General features: G+C 41.6%; 1 pseudogene; it reads left to right on the forward strand.

Moving 5' to 3' along the window:
• Positions 1-15,594, forward strand: part of LOC102179254 — a 74,407-nt pseudogene extending 58,813 nt beyond the window's left edge.

Below are 23,256 nucleotides of genomic sequence, written 5' to 3' on the forward strand. Positions count from 1 at the left end.
AATGCACTTAGTAATAGGGGTTCTGTAAATGTTAGCTTCCTTCTTAAATATATAGAGCAGGACGTCAACTTATGCAAAGAATGTAAATTTGCTCTGGTCATAAATGTCAATGCACTTTCTGACAATGCCAGTGAATTTGTAGAGACTACATGGATTATATTTCACCTTTTTGCCTTATCCTGAAGTTAATACCAAATAGGACAATGACATGTGTGGGCAGTTTAAAACAAAAAAAAAGAAATAAGAATGTCTGGTAACATAGAAAGAATTGTTTAACATACCCACTCATCAAACATGATGTAAACAGTTAGATACCATTTCATCTCTCAGGTTGGCAAAGACGAAGGATAAGAATGCCTGCCCTCCATTGGCAAGGGTGTGAGTGGAGGGGTACACTCAAAACATGGAAGGGTGTTTATAACATTATTGAAAACAGGAGAGGTAACCAAAAGATTATTACTGTATTTGGCAGAAATATGTGTGTGTGTGTAGATAGATAAACACATGTATTGCAACCAAATATAGTATGTATGTTTTATGTACACATTATTGATGTGCTCTCTAAACTCAGTTTCTGACTATAAAATGGGGATAATAACAGCACCTGTCTTATAGCATTGTTGTCTAGATTAAATTAAATACATAATATAATCTGTACACAGTGTTTAGCAGTGTCTGGCACATAAGCACTTTATAAATACTCACCATTATGTTACTCTAGGATGATGGCTAAGTCTCCTGTTTTTAGCACTAGCTTAACTGTTCTTTTCACCTTGGGTGTCTGCTGACCTGATTATGACTTGTGCCTTTAAGAGTAACTAGAACACTGCTGGAGATGGGGTGGCAAGATGATCAGGTATCAACACATCCAGTCATCTGAAGGCCCTTGGAAAACCCCGTCTGATTGGGAGTTCCTCCTGAAAGCCAGGTCTCAGGGTTCTTCTACAGATGCATCCAATTTCAACTGATACGACAGCCATAAGGACAGCCTTGTGAGACCTTACGGCCCAGATTCCAGAGCATTCCGGGACCTACAGACCCAAGGGAAAAGTGGGGAAAGAGCTGGTTTGCTTTCTTTGGGCTTTCCCTCCTTCGCTCACTATGGAGATATATTGCACAGTTGGATGTAGCTTCATTTTTGCACTGTGTCTCCTCTTTCCCTGATTCCTGCCTGCCTTGCTTTCTGTTTCTATTTCCACTCTTTTCCAAGGTGTTCATTTCCAGAACTGCTTCTGTGCTTTCTTCTCCGGGCATCAGTCTACCACAGTATCTCCTTTCTCCCCTCCTTCCTTCCCTTTCTCTCTTCCTTCGTGTCTCTCTTGAGACAGGTCTAGTGGCCTGGTTGCCATCTGCTGCCTTTTTTTTTTTTTTTTATGAGGTTGAGATCAGATGGCATCTAATCGATCGTCATGGTCTCCATGGTTACCAGGGTGACAGAGCACTTGGGAGAGACACGTTCTCCAGCCTGGGGCTGTCAGACCATTCCTGAGAGGGAGAAAGAAAATAAAACCTCTTCCATCATATTTACACATTTACATCTTTCTCAAATGCAGCGGAACACAGACCCTGTTTATGTTTTACATAGCTACCTAGTGGCTTGAGGCCAGGGAATGCAGAGTGACTTTTTTCTATCCAAAAAATAAAAAAAAAAAGCACAAGGACGAAAGTAAAGATTTTTTTTAAAATCTCAGAATACCCCCACCCCAACTCCCCACACACAGATTATCACCTTTTTTCCTTTCACTTTTTAGTGTCTGGGCATTAATTTCTTAATTCTAATGTGGTGTTACCCTTTCAATAAATCACAGAGTAGTTCTAAAACTGACAATTGACAATTATTTGCTTCAGAAAAAGGAAGAGCCACTTATAAAATCAGCATCACTTTAACCTTTGATTAAAATCAGTGATGACATTAGTTGTGACTTGTTCTTTGGCCAAGAATTATTTGTAGTGCAGGAAGCCATTCTTCCCACGAACAGCTGTCACATATGATGAAATGTAGGCAAAATAACCCTTCTTAATGCAAAAAGGTGCCGGGGCATAACTGGTCGGTAACGCTTTAATGCACAGGGGCTGGCCAATCTGGGCCTTATTATAATAGAATATGCTGGCATTGACGGCCCAGGTCTGGTTGAAAGAGATGTGAGAAAGGTCTTGGTAATAAGGATGTATAACTAATGGAACAAAGGCTAGATTTTTGGAGAATCTGTGAGAGAAGAAAACAACCAATCTTCATATCATTAAATAACATTAAAACTGCAACTGGAATGCAGTCTTTGATTTATTCACACACCTTTAATGCTAGACACAGATGACCTGGGGCTATCAGCTGTTTTACTTCCTCTCCTGGTAATATTTTATGCTTCATAACACTTATTGGAAATTCTGCTCTTTTTTCATCTTTGTCAGAGAAAACTAAACTTAAAATTATGACACAGGTCCAAGGCCTATAAGTAATTATTCTTCATTTAAAGTAAAAATATCACGGCAGTGCCTGCTTTTTCCCTTTGTCTCTGATGTCACTTCAGACCTCCTCCATCTCCTCTGTACAGTATCTTAGTAAGATTCAGATATATTCATCTGCAGTGCCTTTGGCTGTTAAGCAAATATCACACTGATATTTGAAATAGAAATGATGCCATCAATTGGAGGAGAGACTTTAATATAAAGGGGAAGTAATTTCTTGTGAACACAACCCCTCTTACTCGCTTCGCACGTCTGCCCGTCTTTGCTAATGCCTGCTTCCCTTCCCGCGCTGCGGTTCTTCCCACCCTCCCCCTCTTTCCTGGTGACCTCTGTAGGATAGCCAGGGGAACTGCTTTTCCTTTAAGTCCCACATCCTCAGAAAAGCCCTCCCCCCAGGCCCCGTGGCTCAGAGACCTGTGGTGCCTTATGGTCTTGCTGATGTGTTTGTTGTGGATATCTCTGGTCTCTTAAGCTCTAGAGGGGCCCTTGCTTCTGGCTCTTCCCTTACTTTCTACCTAGTTAGCCCTCACGAAGGTTTGATGAAGATGATGGCAACCTGTTTTATCTACCATAGTTGGCTTTCTGTTTTAAGGCCTTGGATCTTAGCATTCTTGATCTGCAGAGATTTCGCTTGCTTCCTGGCCTCCCAGACTCTGGCATACAAACGTGCTGCTCAGAGGTGTGTTCCCCCTTGGAATGAAATGAGTCGTTTCTTCCCATCAGGACGACTGGCGCAGCATGGTGTCAACTCACTCCTGCCTTTGGTAAATTGAGTTTGTCAGCGCTAAGCCACACAGCTGAGTGAAATGTTGTGTGATGTGGGCTGTCTCTTGGGAGAGAGAAACTGGCATAAACCACATCCTAATGGGATCCAGAAACAAAGAAGCGTGAATGAAGTGTTAATTGCATTCATAAAGACATTAACAAAGGAATTAAAATGGCAGCGGCTTCCTCCTCCACTCAAGATTCACAGGAAAACATGTGACCTCAAAGAATGTTTTAACGACAATCATCAAAGTGTATTGTTTGCCCACTGCAGAGATGACTCTCCATAAATATTAACTTATCAAAGAACAAACATTTTTTGTTCATTATCTTGAGAACATTAACTAGCAGACAGTTTAACTGTACCCCCACCTCCAATTCTGTTCTCCCTCCTTGCTGCCTTTGTATGATTTAAGTTTCCAAAGAATCAAGAGGCATTTTCAATGCTGCTTCATTAACCATAAGGATGTCTGTTAACAGTTTGAACCTAATCAATCCTACAGTTCTTATTAGAGCAAAATGCTCATTATCTGGGAGATTTTTTGCTTTTTAAAGTAAAATCATGACTGGGGGTTTGTTTTGCAGTCCTTGAATATTCCAGAAAACATCAGCAGTGTGGGCAACCTGGGGCTCCCTCCCTCTGCCCTTTGGCAGGGCCCCCAGCTGCTGACAGCAGGGCTAAGCTGCAAAAGGGCAGAAGGCTGCATTTGACTGAGGATGGATCACATTGATGAATATTGCGCCTGCTTAATGAAGTTGAGGCCACAGATTTGGGGCCTTTTATGGTTCTTCTCACTCAATTTCACCCTCACAAACCACACCACTAATCCCAGTCGGTCATTCTGTGTATGTTTGCAACTGGTGACTCGGGGACTAGATAAAAGTAAATGAATCTCATCTAATGACAGTGACCAGAAATCTCAGTCTCAAATGGAAACAGAACTGGAAAGTGTGTTCACATAGAGCATCTCATGTAGTGCACGCTACTCCAGGAGACAAGTAAAGGAGATATTCCTACCTTCGTCCTGCAAAGAAGAAAACAAAAACCCAGAGAAATTAAGTCAAATCCTGGGATTAGAATTCAGGTATTTTCGATCATCTGACTTCTCTTTCTACTGCGGGATTCTCACTCTCTTGGGATCTGCTTTGATTCTCCGAAGGATCCTATGAAGTAAGGCAGGCTGTATAAACAAGGGAGTCGGTCTGCCAGCAGCCATATTAACGCAATCAGAGGAGCAGGTGCTCTGAAACCCTTGCCTAGAATTTGGCCGAACAACTGTAGTTTTCATTCTAGCCTAAGTCGACCATATTCATAGAAGGTGGCAGATTTTAAAGTGACAAAATTCTAGTCTCTTGTATGTGTCCAGGCTGATCAACATAGGTCGATCAGAGGAAGAAGCTCGGAAGTGCAGGCAGCATCTTAGGAGAGCTGCATTCCAGTCATCAGAATCAGACCCAGTGAGTCTCTGGTAGCTTCTACCTCTGTTGAAAATATTGAGGGTATTTCTTTTTGGATATTACCTGTACATTAAATTAAGGATATCACAAAATTCTTCAAATTAAAAATTTTGGATTCTGTGTTGCTTTGTATTAGTTGCTCTTAGTTTCATATCTATATTACCACTCAAAGAATGATTATCTTCATACAAGAACACTTCATCTATAATACTGAACCCATAATCTTCAAGCAAATTTAGCTCCAGTGTAGACATACCACCAAGTTGTTCAGGAGTCTGATCCAAACAGCAGTTTGAATTAATTATCAAGGTGTTATTATTTAGCAGTAAGTTATTAATTAATTAATTATTTGCCTAAAAATGTTGACTGAGAATGTGAGTTTGATGCTATTAATATAAGCATTTACTGATATTCAAAACACATAGATAAGCATCTCGTAAAATACCTGGTTTTTATAAATGATTTTCCTTTCATTTTGTCATTTGGATATTGAAAATACACACCCTGAGATGTCACCCAAATCCTGGAGGGAAGGGGAGTTTCAGGCTTTTATTCATTCTATTTACGTCAAAATTAAAATAATTAATTCATACTTCTAAACCAGAATTGTGTCATTATCATAGAGTGATCATTTTGATCATTCTTTTCCATTCATGGAAATCCAAATGGATGAAGTCATTTTACAAGTCTGTACTGTCCATTATGGGTAGCTACTAGTCAAACGTATCTGTTTAATTAAGATTAAAAATTAAGAATTAAGTTTCATATTCTAAGTGCTCAGTAGTGACCTGTGATTGGTGGCTACTATATTGAACAGTGTAGATTTATAGAACATTTTTGTCACCATGGAAAGTTCTATTGGACAAAGTTATTCTACAGCAAAAGATTGAAACCCACACAGGCCACAGAAATACATCCCCTACCCAAACATCTATTTGTAGAACAATATAGTTTCACTGGGTCTTCCCAAGTGATGTTAGTAGTAAAGAACCTGCCTGCCAATGCAGGAACAAAAGAAAAGCGAGTTTGATCACTGGGTCGAGAAGATCCCCTGGAGGAGGGCATGGCAACCCACTCCAGTCTTCTTGCCTGGAGAACCCCATGGACAGAGGAGTGTGGTGGGCTACAGTCCAAAGAGTTGCAAAGAGTCGGGCACGACTGAAGTGACTGAGCACGCACACACGCATAGATCCACTGAGAGTGACTTGTAGGACCAGGCTGCTGGGGCCTGGGCATCAGCGAGGAGGTGGCCTGCAGCCTTCTTTCTCAGAGTGAGAACTGGCCACGAGTGTCATGGGAGAGGATGAGTCTAATCTCTAGAGAAAGGGCAGGTGCAGATGAGCCATTTCCATTTTCCACTCCTGCAACTCCCAGAACCTCCAGTCAAGACCTGCCGCCAAGTTGTGCTCACACAGAAGCCCAAACCAAAGAGCATTTTGGATTAATTTTCTGGCCGTAACTTCTTTGCAAAATCTATCTTGTGCCTTTGATTAAGGATTTTCTTTCTTTTTGCCATGAATTTAAATGAGTCTAAACCTAACAGTGTTTTCCACCAGCCACAATATTTAGCATAGGCATTAACCAACAGAAAGAAGGCCTTGGACAAGCTAGGATTGTGAGACTGAGGAGTACAGTCTGGTGTTCCTGGGCTGACATCCTTAAGGGAATGCCATTCATTGACTCTGCATCACTGCAGCAAGTAAACCTATGCACAGGCTGAAGTTCTTCCTCTAAGATGGCAAAATGGGAATAATCCCCAGTGTTTGCTGCATTAGCCACTTAACCTTGTATAAACTTATAAAACTTAAAAGTACTACATCACCAATCATATCCTTTTCTCTGATGTATCATACGAAGACTACCTTTACTACATCAAGAATGAGATCGAGATGGGATGTCTTTTATAAGATTTTCAGTCATTTGCAAAAAACACATGAGGTAAACAATTCTCATTGTTTTAATCACACATTTCTTCAAAGTGGGCTTATTAGAAACATATTTTATATTCTTATTAGACTCTAAGTCCCTTGAAGCTGCTAATACATATTTGTATCCCACAAGTACCTGATACAGTAGGAGTTTCTCAGAACCTTGCTTCAATTCCATCAACAAATATTGCGTTGGCAAAAAAAGTTCATTCGTTTTCATTTACTGAACAAGCTAATGAATGAATAAGAAGATTATGGGTGACAAATCTTTCTTGCCCGGTCACTTTTAGCTAATAGCTGTAGGTAGTCGGAGGGCATGGGGAAGAGTTTCAAATTTTGAGAAGAAACACAGATCGTGAGCCTTTTGAAAAGGTATCACTTCAAAGCTTCCTTTGACTTCCTGTAGGATTATAAGGAGAGAGAAAATTTTTGAAGGTCAACTGTGTTTCAATTGACGGAGCAGAAGTTCGGTGATAGGCATCTAGCCTATTCTCTCCTTTACAGAAGTTCCTTTCTGACATTCTTTCTGGAAGTAGGGAATCTAAAGGAATGTCTGAATGTGTTTTGTATTGTTTTGTATCGATGGCGGAATGACACAATAATGGAGTTAGCTGACATTGAAAATGATTTACATGATTGAGCCCAAGCTCATACACTTTTTTGTAAACTTAATGGAAACAAATTCAGAAATTAAAGTGATTGCAGGAGAACCTTGAATTCCATCCCCATATTTCTAATCATCCTTGATAAATCAGAGTCCAACCCCATCTTCAACATTTCCAAGAAAACAGAACCACAGGTGTATGCTAAAGGCCGTAGAAGGGCCTTTTAAAAATATAATAACCTCTTTTGTGTTTTAACAATGCCAGTCACCTATGTAAACACATATTGTGATGAAGCTTTCTAGGTTGTGCATCTTTAAATCACCGTGACTCATATTTGTCTCTTGTTCCAACTATTTTTCTGGTTCTCTCTTGCAGAAATGGTTTCAATTAGAGCCTGGAAAGGGTTGATGCAGAACTCTTGCTCCGTGCTTGCCAACATGGGAATTGGTTTTAAACATGGCTGTTTCTCATCCAAAAAAAAAAAAAAAAATCCCCCCTTCCTGCCCTGGAGTTAGAAGAGATTATTCTCAGACAGGCGTTTAGCTGATTTTTAATGTCAAAGAAACTTAATTTGCAAACTCGTTAGAAACTCTTTAGTAAAAGCTGCCTAGTAAAACAGATGATTAATATTGGTAAGCTCCTCATTTGCATATTAATGAGTCTCCATACTCAACTAATTAAAACTGCACTGCCTGTTTGAGGACTTCTAGACTGCTGGTCTTGTTTCCATGTACAAACATATATTTTAATGAAAATAAGGGTTAGTAATCATGTCTGAACTTTTCTGATGTACTGTTCCACCTGTGACACTTAGGACTCCTTGAGAGGTCATAGAACCATCTCGAAGCAGCCATTTCATTGGCCCAAAGGTCACTTTTGTTCTGGGATTTGTGTGCTCCGTCAGGTTTTGATGGGAAGAAAATTGTTGGATTAGTCATGATTGAAATAATTGAAAATAAGTAAGAAAGTCATCCCACTGTATCTCAATATTTGTTTTCCTGAAGAAAGAGAAAGTGAAGTTGCTCAGTCGTGTCCGACTCTTTGCAATCCCATGGATTGTAGCCTACCAGGCTCCTCCATCCATGTGATTTTCCAGGCAAGAGTACTGGAGTGGGTTGCCATTTCCTTCTCCAGGGGATCTTCCCGACCCAGGGATCGAACCCAGGTCTCCAGCATTGCAGGAAGACACTTTACCATCTGAGCCACCATGGAAGCCCCTGAAGTCTTACTCTATAAATGTATCTTTCCAGTATAGTAGTTTTTGATATTGAACCTTAGCTACTCTACAATTTATTCTACTTTTTACTGCTTTTTAGGAATTCTAATAACGAATTACTGGGTGGGAAAGTAGGCTAATCTGTTTCAGAAAATTATGTTTGCAGAAAGCCTAGTGACTTGGTCACAGATCCCTAGCTCTCGTTGTTGAGAATACATTGCTATTTTCACTGTACACAAAACAAAACCAATGAGACAAACAAAAATACCTGTGAAAATGAAACTCCTTTTATTACAGTGCCCTCAAATGAGATTCATGAGAAATTATGTTAGTTCCAACAATCAAGGGACATTGGCCAAATTGCTGGACTTTTCACTCATCTATAAGAACCAAAAATAAATATGCACTGAGTGTCTACTCTGTCCCCAGATTGAGCTAGGTGCCACTGCTGGGTTCTTCCACAGCACTCAGTGTTTACCGTTCTAATAGACCACTTCCTGTAGTTTCATAATCGTATTCTTATTTATTTACTTATGCTTTTTTCTGGAAAACTCTCCACAGCAAGGCCTCTGTCTTTTTCGTTATTATATTCTCCAATGCTTATCCCAGTGATAACTGTGCATGTGCTAAGTTGCTTCAGTTGTGTCTGACTCTGTGTGACCCTATTGACTGTAGCCCACCAGGCTCCTCTGTCCATGGGATTCTCCAGGCAGGAACACTAGAGTGGGTTGCCATGCCCTCCTCCAGGAGATCTTCCTGACCCGGGGATCAAACTCGTGCCTCCTGCATTGGCAGGCAGTCTCCTGCATTGTAGGCAGATTGTTTACCACTGAGCCATCAGGGAAGCCTCATAAGGTTCTTGATGACTTAGCTTTAACCAATCAGATGCATACTATGAAGACTGACTTTAAAACTAAACCTAGCGGGAAAAAAGGCAGTAGCTTGAAGGGCAACAACTTTTGCTGGTGTGGATAATATCAGCTGTGGCATAGCTCTGGGGACAGCAGTCTTGGGTGGAGTCATCCCTGGTGCATGGTTTTGAAGGTATGATCTCAGAGTCTGCAGTGGATGTGGCGTTTTCTAGATGCTTAGCATATAAACTGTAGCAGAGGGAGCAGTCTCCTTGGCAGGCAGCTTCCAAGGTGATGTTTGGAGCCATTTTTCCTGAAGATCTTGTCTAAGCCTTGGCCATCTAGTCCTTTCAGGAGTTTTGTAGGCATCAAATTCCTTTTCTTTTTAAAACAACCAGCATAGTTTCTCTTTTCTATACTGAACCCTGATGGGTAGATTTCTTTCCAGGATTATTATGTTGTTTCCATGAGACATTTTACGTAAAAGTGACTGGCTGTTAGTGAGTATTTAGTAAGAATTTTCTTCTCTCATAATTTGTATATATAAAATCACAGATGAAACAGGTGTTTTGAAAGATTCTGATGACTATCTCTTAGTTTTCAGTTGACCTATAGACAATCTTCAATCAAAAACTTAGAGTCACACCAACACACAAACATAGAAATATAAAGAGGCAAAATACATCCCTCTTTTATTCATTCTTTTAGCAAAACCTTATTGACTACATATTAAGATCAAGCGCCTGATCCTGAACATTGACAAATAATTTTCTCTCCCTGAGTCTCAGTTTTCTCATTAAAAAAAATGAAAATGTTGAACTATATCATTTCTAAGTTTTCTGTCTTCTTTGCTTCAAAACTGTGTGTTCTTTATATCACTTAAAAATTAACTCTCAATTTGATCTATGCATATGCAGTCTCAGTTTGTCTCAGGGTGGTAGGTTTCTCTAGTGGTTTGGAATTACATGAGAAGAGTTGAACATGTGTTTTTAAGTACTTGTTATTTCTCAAATCAGCTAGGACCACCATCCCCTTATCAATAATAATACATTTTCTTGACCCAGTGAATCATGGATCTAACACTCTTAAGCATAATTCTTTCCTCCCTTTAACATTTAAGAAAGCACTGTCATCATTGGTAACATTTATTGAACAATTACTATTTATTATGTACTTCGTATTTTCTTAAGCCCATGACTTTGTGCCCATTTAACATCTACAATGCTCTACATACATTTTTGATATGATGAAACTGAAGCTGAGAGAAGTAAAGCAAGTTGCCCAAGATCATAGAACTAGTAAGTGGCAGAGCTAAATCTTGGCTAGGTTTATTTGAACCTAAGGTACATAGATGACCTCTCGATAATAATAGTGATGATGATTAATCATCATGATGGTGATTATTAATAATAATAATTAGCAGTAGTAGCTTTGAAAATACTGCTATTTTATTTCTTACCTTTACTGAGTATTTAATACCTTTATTGAGTGTGTGCATGCTGTCACTTCAGTCGTGTCCGACTCTTTGTGGCCCTGTGGACTGTAGCCCACCAGGCTCCTCTGTCCATGGGATTCTCCAGACAGGAAGACTGGAGTGGGGTGCCATGCCCCCCTCCAGGGGATCTGCCCAAGGCAGGGATAGAGCCCCCACCTCTTACATCTCCTGCATTGGCAGGCAGCTTCTTTACCACCAGCACCACCTGGGAAGCCCACGGAGTACTCACCCTAAATGCCAAATATCTGCTCTTTTATTCATGGCCTCAATTCATTCTCATAATTTACAACCTAAAGCCCATTATAATTGCCATTTTATAGATGAAGAAATGGAAGCTTATTGGTTTTGAGCACCTTGACCAATGTTCAGCTAACCATTTGTGGAGCTGGGCTGTGAGCTTAGGCAATATGAAACCAGTGCCTTATGGCCTCTGGTACCTTATGGCCTTCTGTTTCCTGTATCAATGGGGCTGAGGGAAAAATCTTGACTTTGCCTTAATTTATGTAAGATGTAAATTGTTGGCATACTTGAAAGTCATGTAAGTAACAGATACCTACAGCACTCCCACAACTGATTCTGTTCATCTGTGTGCTCGACGCACTAGGGCTGGTGACCCCTACAGACTTGTGAGTACAGAAAGAAATGGATCAAGTGGGCTATGCATGCCAGAAGTGCTATGCCATGGACACGCACTCCTGCTTCTCACATTGGTGTATGACGGCCTCAACAACCCTTTTAACTATCCTTCCAGAGCTATAGAGTTTCTGACTCTGTTTCTATCAAGGTGATGGTAATTATGGGAGATCACTTTCTATTTCTCTTTTAAACATTATTTTTAATGTTATGTAGATATGTGTTTAAAATGTACATATTTACGGGGCGGCGGAGGGTGGAGAGTATGACCATTTAAAAATCTGAATCTTATAAGTGACCTAGATGCCAGCTAAGAATTTAAGAAGGAGAAAAGTTGCAAATCCAAGCAATTAATTATTAAATATTTAAAAGCCAAGTATAGTACCTATGGGCAGAGAGGCCCTTTCCTTTGAGGAGGTAAATACTAATTGCAAACACAGAACTCTTGAGCAGTCACACTGTGAAGCATGGGGTGCACTTAGCAGTTATCGTCTTCTGTTGGCTGAGCCACATGAAAAGAAAGGTGGACATCCAACAAAAATGTATTTCAAACCCCTTGGGAAATTTATTCAATAAGTCTACATGAAAAGGAATAGATGATAATGAGAGCCAGGGAGAAAGGCAGACGGGGGCTGTTTACTCTGCGTTGCAGGGAGGTTTGTGAGTCCTGAGGTTTTCAATCCCTGAAAGAGACAGATCTAGCACATAGTAGGTGCTCAAAAATTATTAAAATAACTAGCAAATCAATGAATGGATGGATAACTTTCCCCCCTATGTTTGAGAAAACAGGAAATTTTATAAATATTATTGAAAAGAGTACTTGTGATGGATTGAATGTTTATGTCCCTCTCCAACTCATATGTTGCAGTTCTACCCACCATCAACATGACGGAATTGAGAGGTGGAATTGGCATTTGGGAGGTGATTACAGTTAGATGACAGCATAGGTGCAGGGCCTTGGTCTGATGGGATTAGTGCCCTTATAAAAAGAGACACTGGAGAGTTTGGCCTTCTCTCTCTCCCCAACTGCACAAAGACGAGTTTATGTGAGAATGCAGGAAGAACGGAGCCATCTGTAAGCCAGGAAAAGAGTCTTTCCCAGGAAACAAAAAGCCTGGCACCTTGATTTGGGACTTCTCAGCCTCCAGATTGTTAAAAATAAATGTCTGTAGTATTAGTTATGTCTACCTGAACAGACTAAGTCCTTATTTATCTTTAAATCTTACTCTTCTTGAAGTTTTAGTCACTCAGTCATGTGTGACTCTTTGTGACCCCATGGACTATAGCCTGCCAGGTTCCTCTGTCCATGGAATTCTCCAGTCGAGAAGACTGGAATGGGTAGCCGTTCACTTCTCCAAGGGATCGTCCCAACCCAGGGATCGAACCCACGTCTCTTGCGTTGCAGGAAGATTCTTTACTGTCTGAGCTACCTTGTAACGTGTATAGATACAATAGTGTATATATATATGTATATGTATAGATTGATCATTTTAATGATTTTTTAATTAGTTAATTTTGAATGTGAAATAACTTGCCAGTTGAATGAGAATCATGATATTTTCTATGACTCAGAAGTGCACGTCCAAGGAGAAATTGGTACTCAGATCATAGGACCAATTCCAGGGCCCGAGAGTCAACGTGGTGGCATAATACCAACATGTAGGCAGCACACCAAAGAATAAATTCCAGTTTCTACACTATAGCTAAGATATAAACTCACTATGCAGTCACTTTCTCTTCTTCTTCTTCTTCTCTTTCTTTCTTCCTTGTATTGGACCTTTGGGACACGTAACAGATAGAAAAGCAAACAGAGGCCATGGGGCTTTGAGACAGGGTATGCTGGATACACGATAACTGCCACAATAAGAGATTTCAGAGGAGACTCAAATCCCTCAGGGCCTGCTTCCTGAGGTCAAGTTTCTAGGGTTGCAGAGTGTTAGCAGACATATTTCCTTCTCTCTCTCTCTGTCCTCCTCACAGTGCATACAAACCATTCCTTAACTAGCAAAGTGCGGTACTAGCAAATTTTAGAAAGTACTAGCAAATCCTGGTTATGAGAATTCTTGCTTCACCTGTGGGAGCAGTCCTTTCTTTGGGTATACATAGCCAGGAGATGATAGCTTTTCCTAAGATTTGTCATAAAGATGAAAAAGGTATAGTAAAAGAGCAGTTGAATCCTGGGGACTAGGGTTAGATCTCATGTCTATTTCTTATTGACTATGATCCTTAGTACTTTGCTTAATCCTCCTGAGACTTTCTCCTTCTCTGTAAAATGGGGCTAGTAGTTTCTTCCCTACCTGCTTCAGTGAGTTGATCTCAGAAACAAATGAGGCACATTTGGACATACAAAAGCCTTTTGTAAAACATAATATTCTATGCTGGTGGTGGGCAAACTCTGGTCTACAGGCCAAATCCATACATCTCTCTGCTTGTTTTGTATGGCCTGCAAGCTATGGCTGATTTTTACATTTTTAAATGGTTGAGAAGATTTTATGACATGAAAATTATGAGATTCAGATTCAGTGTTTATATGAATGAGTGTGTATGCCCAGCTGGTACAGAATCCGCCTGCAATGCAGGAGACCTCAGTTTGTTTCCTGGGTCAGTAAGCGCCCCTGGAGAAGCCTGTCTCTTGATAGGCTACCCACTCCAGTATTCTTGGGCTTCCTTGGTGGCTCAGACGATAAAGAATCTGCCTGCAATGAGGGAGATCCAGATTCAACCCCTGGGTCAGGAAGATACTCTGGAGGAGGGCATGGCAATCCACTCTAGTATTGGACAGAGGAGCCTGGAGAGCTACAGTCCCTGGAGTCGGACACGACTGAGCGACTAACACAAACACACACACATACACAGACTCTAAGAACAGCACATATGCCAGCTTGTTTAACCCTTAAACTGTACTGGTAACCACCATTGCACACTGCCAATGACAGAGGAGAACAATCCATCAAAAGCCCAGCATGGAGCCTCACTAGAAACAAAAGCAGGTGAGATTGCAGTGTGGTTCTAGGAAGTAAAGTTTATTTTCTGAACCAATGTTTTGCAGATAAGGAAGCTGGTTTGAAGCCTGGTCACACATGACAAATGACAAATAACCCAGTTCTTTGTCTGACAACCCAGGTCTGACCATATCTTTTCAGTGTACAAGGTCATTATTTTCACCTACTTATGCTATCAGAAATTAAAGTGATAGATTTGACCCTACCAAATCTCCATAATACAACTCAGCCACACTTGACATTAATAATATCAAAAGCATCTTGGAGTTCATCCAAAGGATTTTGTTCTGGAAGGACCATAAAGACATTGATCACTTTTTAATGTAGAGTAAGGTCAGTGGCACAAATGCTGAGATGACCTTTAAAGTAGGCAATGTACTCATTTTAGCTGAGCTTCACCTGTGTTGCAATGGACTCATTTATGAAACTGGTCCACCCACAAACCCTTGAAGAGAAAGACCCACCTCCATCTAGTCCCTGTAACTGAAACAGACACTTGTTACATTAATTGCCACTGCCGATGAGCCTTGGACGATTTGCTTGAAGGCCACAGGTTTAGAGACTAGCCTATGGCTTTTGCAACCTGTCTTAAAAAGGTGGGCCAAGCAGCCCCACCGCCTGGCCGCCAGTTGCCATCCCTTCGCGCTGTGTGAGAAGACGGTGGGGTCTGTGGCCAACAGCAATGCAGTGGTGAAACTAGATGATGCACATTTAAACAACTCCTTGGGCTCTCCAGTTCAAGCCGACATATACCTCCCACCACTGAGCGTGCCATTTTGTGGGCACATTAGAGGTGGCATGAGACCAGGCAAGAAGGTGTTAATGATGGGCATTGTAAACCTCAACCCGGAGAGCTTTGCCATCAGCTTGACCAGTGGTGATTAGGAAGATCCTCCCGCAGAGGTGGCATTGAACTCAAAGCAGTGTTCACAGACCAGCAGCTACTCAGAAATTCTGGTATATCTGGGGAAAGGGGTGAAGAACAGTTAGCGATCCCTTACTTCCCATTCATCCCAGACCAGCCGTTCAGGATGGAAATCCTTTGTTAGCATCCAGGTTTCAAAGTGTTTGTGGATGGACACCAACTTTTTTATTTTTACCACAGCATTCAAATGTTATCTGCAATGGACACCATAAAGATCAACGGGGACCTCCAGATCACTAAGCTTGGCTGATGTTGTTCAAACCACACCTGTTTCAGAGCATCAGGTGCCGCAACTGTCTGACTGTTGGTCTGGAAGAAGTGTCCTAGCAAGGTCTGAAGACTTAAAAAGAAAACAAAAAGGTAGACTTCACTGTTTTCTTCTTTCTGTGCAGTTTACACCCAAATGACTTCAATGGTGGTTTGCCCTTAGGAAGCTGTCAGAACTAAGACATGGAGCCATTATTCCCAGAACAAAGTAATACATTTATACTGGATTTTATTCAGAGTTAACTGAAATGGATTTGTGATTTGGTAATAAGTTATTCATCTTTTCAAAGCAAGGTAATATTTAGAACAAAAAGTGCTTAAGACTTAAAACAACAACAAAGGTGGTACATAGAAATCAACTCATTTCTGCAAACAAGTGGAATTGTGTAGCACAACCAACATTTTAGTCAGGGTATTTAACATAAAATGTAGATTGTTCAAGGTTTGTTTTTTTTTTTTATTTTTGCACAGCATAATGTTAACTCAGATTTTTTAAGCTTTCTTGTAGTTATTTCTACTAAGTGTATGTGTTAGAGAATGATTAATGTCTCCAGAACAGTTAGTTATAAACTTTTGAATGTACAATTATCTTAGGTCTGAGTGGGGAAATTACCTATTACCGTCATGAGAAAGGTGAATTTCTACCTTAAAGAGTTGTCTTATCCTCCTATCCCTAAACTTAGGATCTCTTGATATAAATTGCTGATAAGTGCTTTTGGGAAAACTGCAACAGTTCAGTAAGACTGCTTTTCAAGTTTTTGATGATTATGTAAAATTCTACTTACATTGCTTTTTCTCCTTACTGTGAATTAGCACAGTATCGGCCTCCTTAAGACTAAATAGTTTTCCCTAGATCTACATAATAGCTCATCAAGTTGTTATTAATCTAATTGAAAGCACATTAACAGGTAATTGCATTGACAATTTTTAAAATGAACTGTGGTATACATTTTTAAAGGTATAGTATGAAAATGATTTGGGAATGGAATGGAAAGCAGAAGCAAATGGGCCCAAATAACTTACTTGGAAAGAATTTATATCAACTTAAGCTGTTAGTGTCAGACTTTATTTTTTTGGGCTCCAAAATCACTGCAGATGGTGACTGCAGCCATGAAATTAAAAGATGCTTACTCTTTGGAAGAAAAGTTATGACCAACCTAGATAGCATATTCAAAAGCAGAGACATTACTTTGCCGACTAAGGTCCATCTAGTCAAGGCTATGGTTTTTCCTGTGGTCATGTATGGATGTGAGAGTTGGACTGTGAAGAAGGCTGAGCACCGAAGAATTGATGCTTTTGAACTGTGGTGTTGGAGAAGACTCTTGAGAGTCCCTTGGACTGCAAGGAGATCCAACCAGTCCATTCTGAAGGAGATCAGCCCTGGGATTTCTTTGGAAGGAATGATGCTAAAGCTGAAACTCCAGTACTTTGGCCACCTCATGCGAAGAGTTGACTCATTGGAAAAGACTCTGATGCTGGGAGGGATTGGGGGCAGGAGGAGAAGGGGATGACAGAGGATGAGATGGCTGGATGGCATCACGGACTTGATGGACGTGAGTCTGAGTGAACTCCGGGAGTTGGTGATGGACAGGGAGGCCTGGCGTGCTGTGATTCATGGGGTTGCAAAGAGTCGGACACGACTGAGCGACTGAACGGAACTGAACTGAACTAAGCTGTTAGTTCATTGTATGGCTTTTATTGTGTGACCCTCACCCATCCCTAAGCAATGACTTTGGAGCTTCAGAGTAGAAGATGCTTTCTACTGCGTGGGCTCTGCTGAGATAGTACGATGAGATAGGATCCAACCTAGGAAATAATCCACTTAGTTTATCTGAAAAGTTAACTCCCAGGACTCTAGGTCTTTGAGTCCAGCCAATAGTGTGAATGCTCCAGTGAAGCTCTGGGATTTTCCCTGTACTTGTGGAACTGATTAGACCACAGGGAGTCTCCAAGAAAAGCCTCCAGTGATACGTATTCACCACAAGGCAAGGGATGGCTGGAGTCCTAGGTGCTGGATTTCATAAACTGCATTGGCCTTGGAGAGAAGGACCCTTGGCATTGCTCTGGTCAGCTAGTGGTGGCAGGGGAAAGGGGTGCTGGGGTAGGGGTGTGAAGTCACTCAGTCTTGTCTGACTCTTTGCAACCCCCTGGACTGTAGCCTACCAGGCTCCTCTGTCCATGGGATTTTTCAGGCAAGAGTACTGGAGTGGGTTGCCATTTCCTTCTCCAGGGAATCTTCCTGACCCAGGGATCGAACCCAGGTCTCCCATATTGTAGGCAGATGCTTTATCATCTGAGCCACCAGGGGTGGGGGTGTATTTATATATAATTTAGGTTTTGTTTGTACAGTATACTGTGCCTTGTTATGACACATCCTTGTCCTGCTTTACTTTTTGAGTTTTTTTACACAACATGCAGAGGCACTGAAGTGGCCACGTCATTTTCACGTGTCAAGAATGTAGGCAGTGTTTCAGAACCAAAGTTTAAGAAAAAGCAAACTAAAATTGTGAATTTTTTAAATAGGTGATATATTTGGATTCTCTCCAACTTTGAAACTGTTTAGCACAGTTCCATTGTGTTATGTAAGAAGATGCTTTATCCAACAAGACTGGCTGAGCATTGAAAAGCTTTATGTCCCAGCTGACTTTACCAGCCATACTCAGACAGAAGGGCTGTGCTCTGGCTCTGGGTATTTGGAGCCCATGACTAACCTTGTGCAGCCACTAGATTTTCTCATGTTTGTAGAGAGACCTAGAGGGCACCCTGAAATATATTGGTAGGGGTTTTGATTCTTTGCGGTAGAAGACACCCTCCAACCCCAACAGGATGTTTTCTTTGAGTGGGCATCCATTCCCACCCACTGCATAATTCAGCAGAAACTAAAGTTGGGAGTATAACTGTCAGAACTGACACTGTTCTCTCTACCTATCAGGAAGTGGTTGGCAGTCAAGCCCTTAGGCAGCTTTGTGTAAAGATACACTGTAAACCCTTCATTGTTCTGTGGGGTCAGTGAGAACCTCTTGGTTAAGCCTATTGAAATTAAGCTGAATGATGTGATGGTCTGATTTAGGTATAGTTAAGTTATGGGGGGTGGGGCGCTAGTCCAGCTGTCCTAATTATTAACTGGAAACTGGAAACTGTTCACATCCTCTCATCAGCCTGTGAGGTCTAAGGTGGGAATTCAGGATGAAAAGTACAATTTTAAGCTTCACAGGAAAGCATCTGGATGTGTAAGGTGTTATTTCTGACCAGAGCCCTAATTCTGCGATATGACCGAAACCAAGGAACATAAATAACAATCAGGCTCTGGGGAATAATAGGCAGGCTTTAGACAATCTGTTCATTTCTGCATCAAAATTGGAGTGAATGTATGTATTCTACTTAAAAGTTAATAGAAGTGGCTTCTACTTTCTGGGCTATCCCAGAATTGTCTTAAAATTTTTGTTTTCTTTTAATTTGAAACCCCATTTCAAATCATGCCAACCTTAGTTCAAAACCTCCAAAGAGAGCACTCTTAAAATTGATGATTTGCTAAAATGGCAAATCCTTTCATTGGTATTAAAAAGAAAATATCCAAAAAGAGGGAGCGAGCTCTTTTGCCTCGAGAGAAACAGCCTTGGCATTTTCCAGCTACATTATTAATATAGAAATAATGTTCCTATGATGACATATTTTCAAAGAAACACTTTCTTATTTACTGCATGTCAAATGTTGCTAAATGTTTTCTTTCGTTATGATGTCACTGCTGAAAGTTATTTGCACTATAATAAAGGAATTTTCTACCAAAAAAAAAAAAGATGGGCCATGCAAACAGCTTTCATGGGAACCAGAAACTGGGAAACTGAGAGACTGAGCAATGTAGTCATGGAGCTGAAGGGAAAGGGAGGCTCTGATATCAAACTGATTTTTAAAATCACACTAAAGCTAATGTTAAAAGGAGGTAAAGTCTGTGCTCTGTAAAACAGAGGACATAGGAACTGGCTGGTGGAGAGAAGTGGACAGAAAGACACAGAGATGCTCAGAGATAGAGAAAAATAAAGTGGAAGGGGCTGAGTGATGGAGCAGGGGGAAGCAGAGATGCTAAGAGAGACCCAGCCTTGGGACTTCCTGGGTTTTCTGAATTTCCCGGGAAACTTTGGTGAGTCTCTATTCCATACAACTACAAGATCCTGTTTGAAAAGCTCTTTCTCATCAGTCTTTAAAAAGGAAATTTGGGGGGCTTCCCTGGTGGCTGAGTGACAAAGAATTTGCCTGCCCAGGCACTGGCACAGGTTTGATCCCTGATCTGGGAGGATCCCACGCGCCACAGAGCAACTAAGGCCGTGGGCCACGAATACTGAGCCTGTGCCCTAAAGTCGGCAAGCTGCAACGACTGAGACCGGCGTGCCCTAGAGCCCGTGCTCCACAACAAGAGAAGCCGTCGCAGTGAGAAGCCATGCGCTGCAACCAAGAAAAGCCTCCACTCACTGCAACTGGAGAAAAACCCGTGCAGCAACGAAGACCCAACACAGCCAGAAATACATGTTTTTTTTAAAGGAAATTTGTGAGAGAATTGGTCCTTCCTCTTTTTGGTTTTAGGGGCTTCCCTGGTAGCTCAGCTGGTAAAGAATCTGCCTGCAATGCAGGAGACCTGGGTTCAGTCCCTGGGTTGGGAAGATCCCCTGGAGAAGGGAATGGCTACCCACTCCAATATCCCAGCCTGGAGAAATCCATGGACTGTATAGTCCATGGGTCGCTTATCCCGTTCTTCCTCTTGTGACCTAACTAATCCAAAGTCTGGAACCAAGAGAAAAGTGAAATGGGAAGCAAGAAGTCAGGGTATTTCATAGACAGAAGACTCAGAGTCTGAATGGTGGAACCTGACTGCATTGTGCTGAGACTTGGGTTTTTATAACCACTCTGCTCCCCTCTGTGGATAAAGGCAGAATTGAGAATATTTTTCATCCTATAAACTGTAAAAGCAGAGGCAAAATGCATTTTTTTTTTCCTCCTTCCATTTCAGGACTATGAACCAAACACATCAATCCACTTCGTTACAAAATATCTTTTTTTTTCTTTCTGATTTAACAACTTGCTCTACTAGGTCTAAGGTATTCTAAACACCTGGACCCTTCTAAAACCCTGCCACCCTGCCAGGCATGTGGTTCTAGTACGAAAAGCCACAGTGGGCAGTCACTTCGCTATACGTTGTATAAGAGACTACCACCTTTCTCCTTCACACTAATTTGCTTCAGACCAAAGCCATGTCACTTAACAATGCTCGAGGGCCCCCTCCTCCTTTCTGAGCCCACAGTAATTGTCTGCCGGAACAGCCCAGCTGATAGAGGCACTGAGGATAGTTTCATGTTAGGCTGTTTGGCCTTCCAACCTCTGTCAGGCAATCAGAGAAGAGTCTCCCAGGCTCCCCCCCGAGTTCTTTCACCTCCTATGTGCTGTTGTTCTACTTTGCTTGGCAGAGCAGGAGTTAGCAAAGAAGGACCGAGGTGCAGTGCTTATTCTCCTGGACTCTTGACTCGAACTACTAGGCCTCCCATCTTGCCTGTGCCGCTTAAAAATAGATAGCATTCTCTGAACCTCAGTCTCCTCATCCGCGAGATAGGGATGATGGGATTTGTTTTCACTGTGGGACTAAGGGAGTTAACATCTATAAAAAGTTCAGGATAGTCCCTGATACACGATGCACCACCATGTGCTTGCTAAATCATTAAACAGACACGCTCCAAGGAAAGGAGACGACTCCTCCCTGACACAACAGCCAGGCTAGGGAAAACAGAGCTTGGCTTGAGAAGAACTGAGTTGTTTCAGGTTATAAAGTGATCTTTTTTTCCTCACAGGAAATTTCCATTTGCTAATTCATCTCTATTAGACCACTGAATATTTTTAAAGTAAGACATGAAATTAAAAGATGCTTACTCCTTGGAAGAAAAGTTATGACCAACCTAGATAGTATATTCAAAAGCAGAGACATTACTTTGCTGACTAAGGTCTGTCTAGTCAAGGCTATGGTTTTTCCTGTGGTCATGTATGGATGTGAGAGTTGGACTGTGAAGAAGGCTGAGCGCGGAAGAATTGATGCTTTTGAACTGCGGTATTGGAGAAGACTCTTGAGAGTCCCTTGGACTGCAAGGAGATCCAACCAGGCCATTCTGAAGGAGATCAGCCCTGGGACTTTTTTGGACGGAATGATGCTAAAGCTGAAACTCCAATACTTTGGCCACCTCATGTGAAGAGTTGACTCATTGGAAAAGACTCTGATGCTGGGAGGGATTAGGGGCAGGAGGAGAAGGGGATGACAGAGGATGAGATGGCTGGATGGCATCACTGACTCGATGGACGTGAGTCTGAGTGAACTCCAGGAGTTGGTGATGGACAGGGAGGCCTGGCGTGCTGCGATTCAAGGGGTCGCAAAGAGTCGGACACGACTGAGTGACTGAACTGAACTGAACTGAAGACAGTGTTTCAAATTACAGGCAATGTGTTTTTAGGGAAAAAAAGGAAATTAAACACAGAAATGCACCATTTAAATAGAGGTTAATTAACTGGCAATTTAGAGCATAGAAATCAGCAACAGGGAAAAAGAATGGAGGACTTTGAGGTGGTTCTGCCAAAAAACCTGGGCTGCAAGCTTTTAACTGTTTGACCCTTGGCAAGACCCTCCCCCTTGCTTAACTTCAGTGTCTACATAATGCGGATACTTATCCCCAGCTGACAGGGTGGTCGTGAGGATGAGGTAAGAAACACAGCACAATGCAGGATATAGTGTGTGGCACATAATGACTGAAGCGGTCCTTGAACTTGAAAATACTTTCCACTGAGCTCAGACACCCAGCCCTTCAATGTTGGGCGCAGGACTTAATGACCTCTCCTTTAGGCAAAATTCAAACCAGGACACCAGACCTACAAAGGAGGAAACTCACTGACAAGTGAGAAGGGACACAGGGCTGAAAGAGATGATAAATACATAAAGAAGGAGAAAATAGAACATTTTATAAAAATAAGACAAAATGCCGAAGTTTAGTAGCCTGAGGTCTTTTATTGTACATAAAAATAGCCCTCCAGACCTAAGTTGCTTCTGACGGATTCACTGTCTCATAGTCCCGTGTAATGATTAACATTGACATGTCTAAAGCCCCTTGGCAACACACAAAGATAAAGAATATCTCTGAAATATCCTGTTAGGACTGCACGTGCCTGAACCCCAAGGGAAAGGGACATGGAGGAGGGAATCACTGTATTGTCTCAGATAATGTGAAAATGAATCGCAAGACTAGGAAAGAGGCTGCCTGAGGTTCCAGCTCCTCATGAAAGGACCTTAAAAGATTTGAAAAGCCTGGGAGGAAACCCTTTCACTAACAACATAAGGGAAGAATCATTCTGAGCTTGGTTAAGATATGCTCCCATCTCCTGTACAGGAAACAGTCAAAGAGGGAAAGAAGACCCTTGACAGAAAGGGCTGTCTGGGAAGGTGGGAATGGTCCCACCCCAGGGCAGGTCTCCAGTAGAGATGCACAGGACTGAAGGCAGGCCGCCCCTGGTCACAGCTCTGTGCTTGGCTGCTGGGGCCAGGTGTCTGGGTTCCATCCCAGGTCACCCTCTTATTGCTTGCATGACCTCCTGCTTAATCTGACTTAAGCTGTTCCTTGTG

This window comes from Capra hircus, chromosome 3 (genome assembly GCF_001704415.2).
Source record: "Capra hircus breed San Clemente chromosome 3, ASM170441v1, whole genome shotgun sequence".
NCBI lineage: Eukaryota > Metazoa > Chordata > Mammalia > Artiodactyla > Bovidae > Capra > Capra hircus.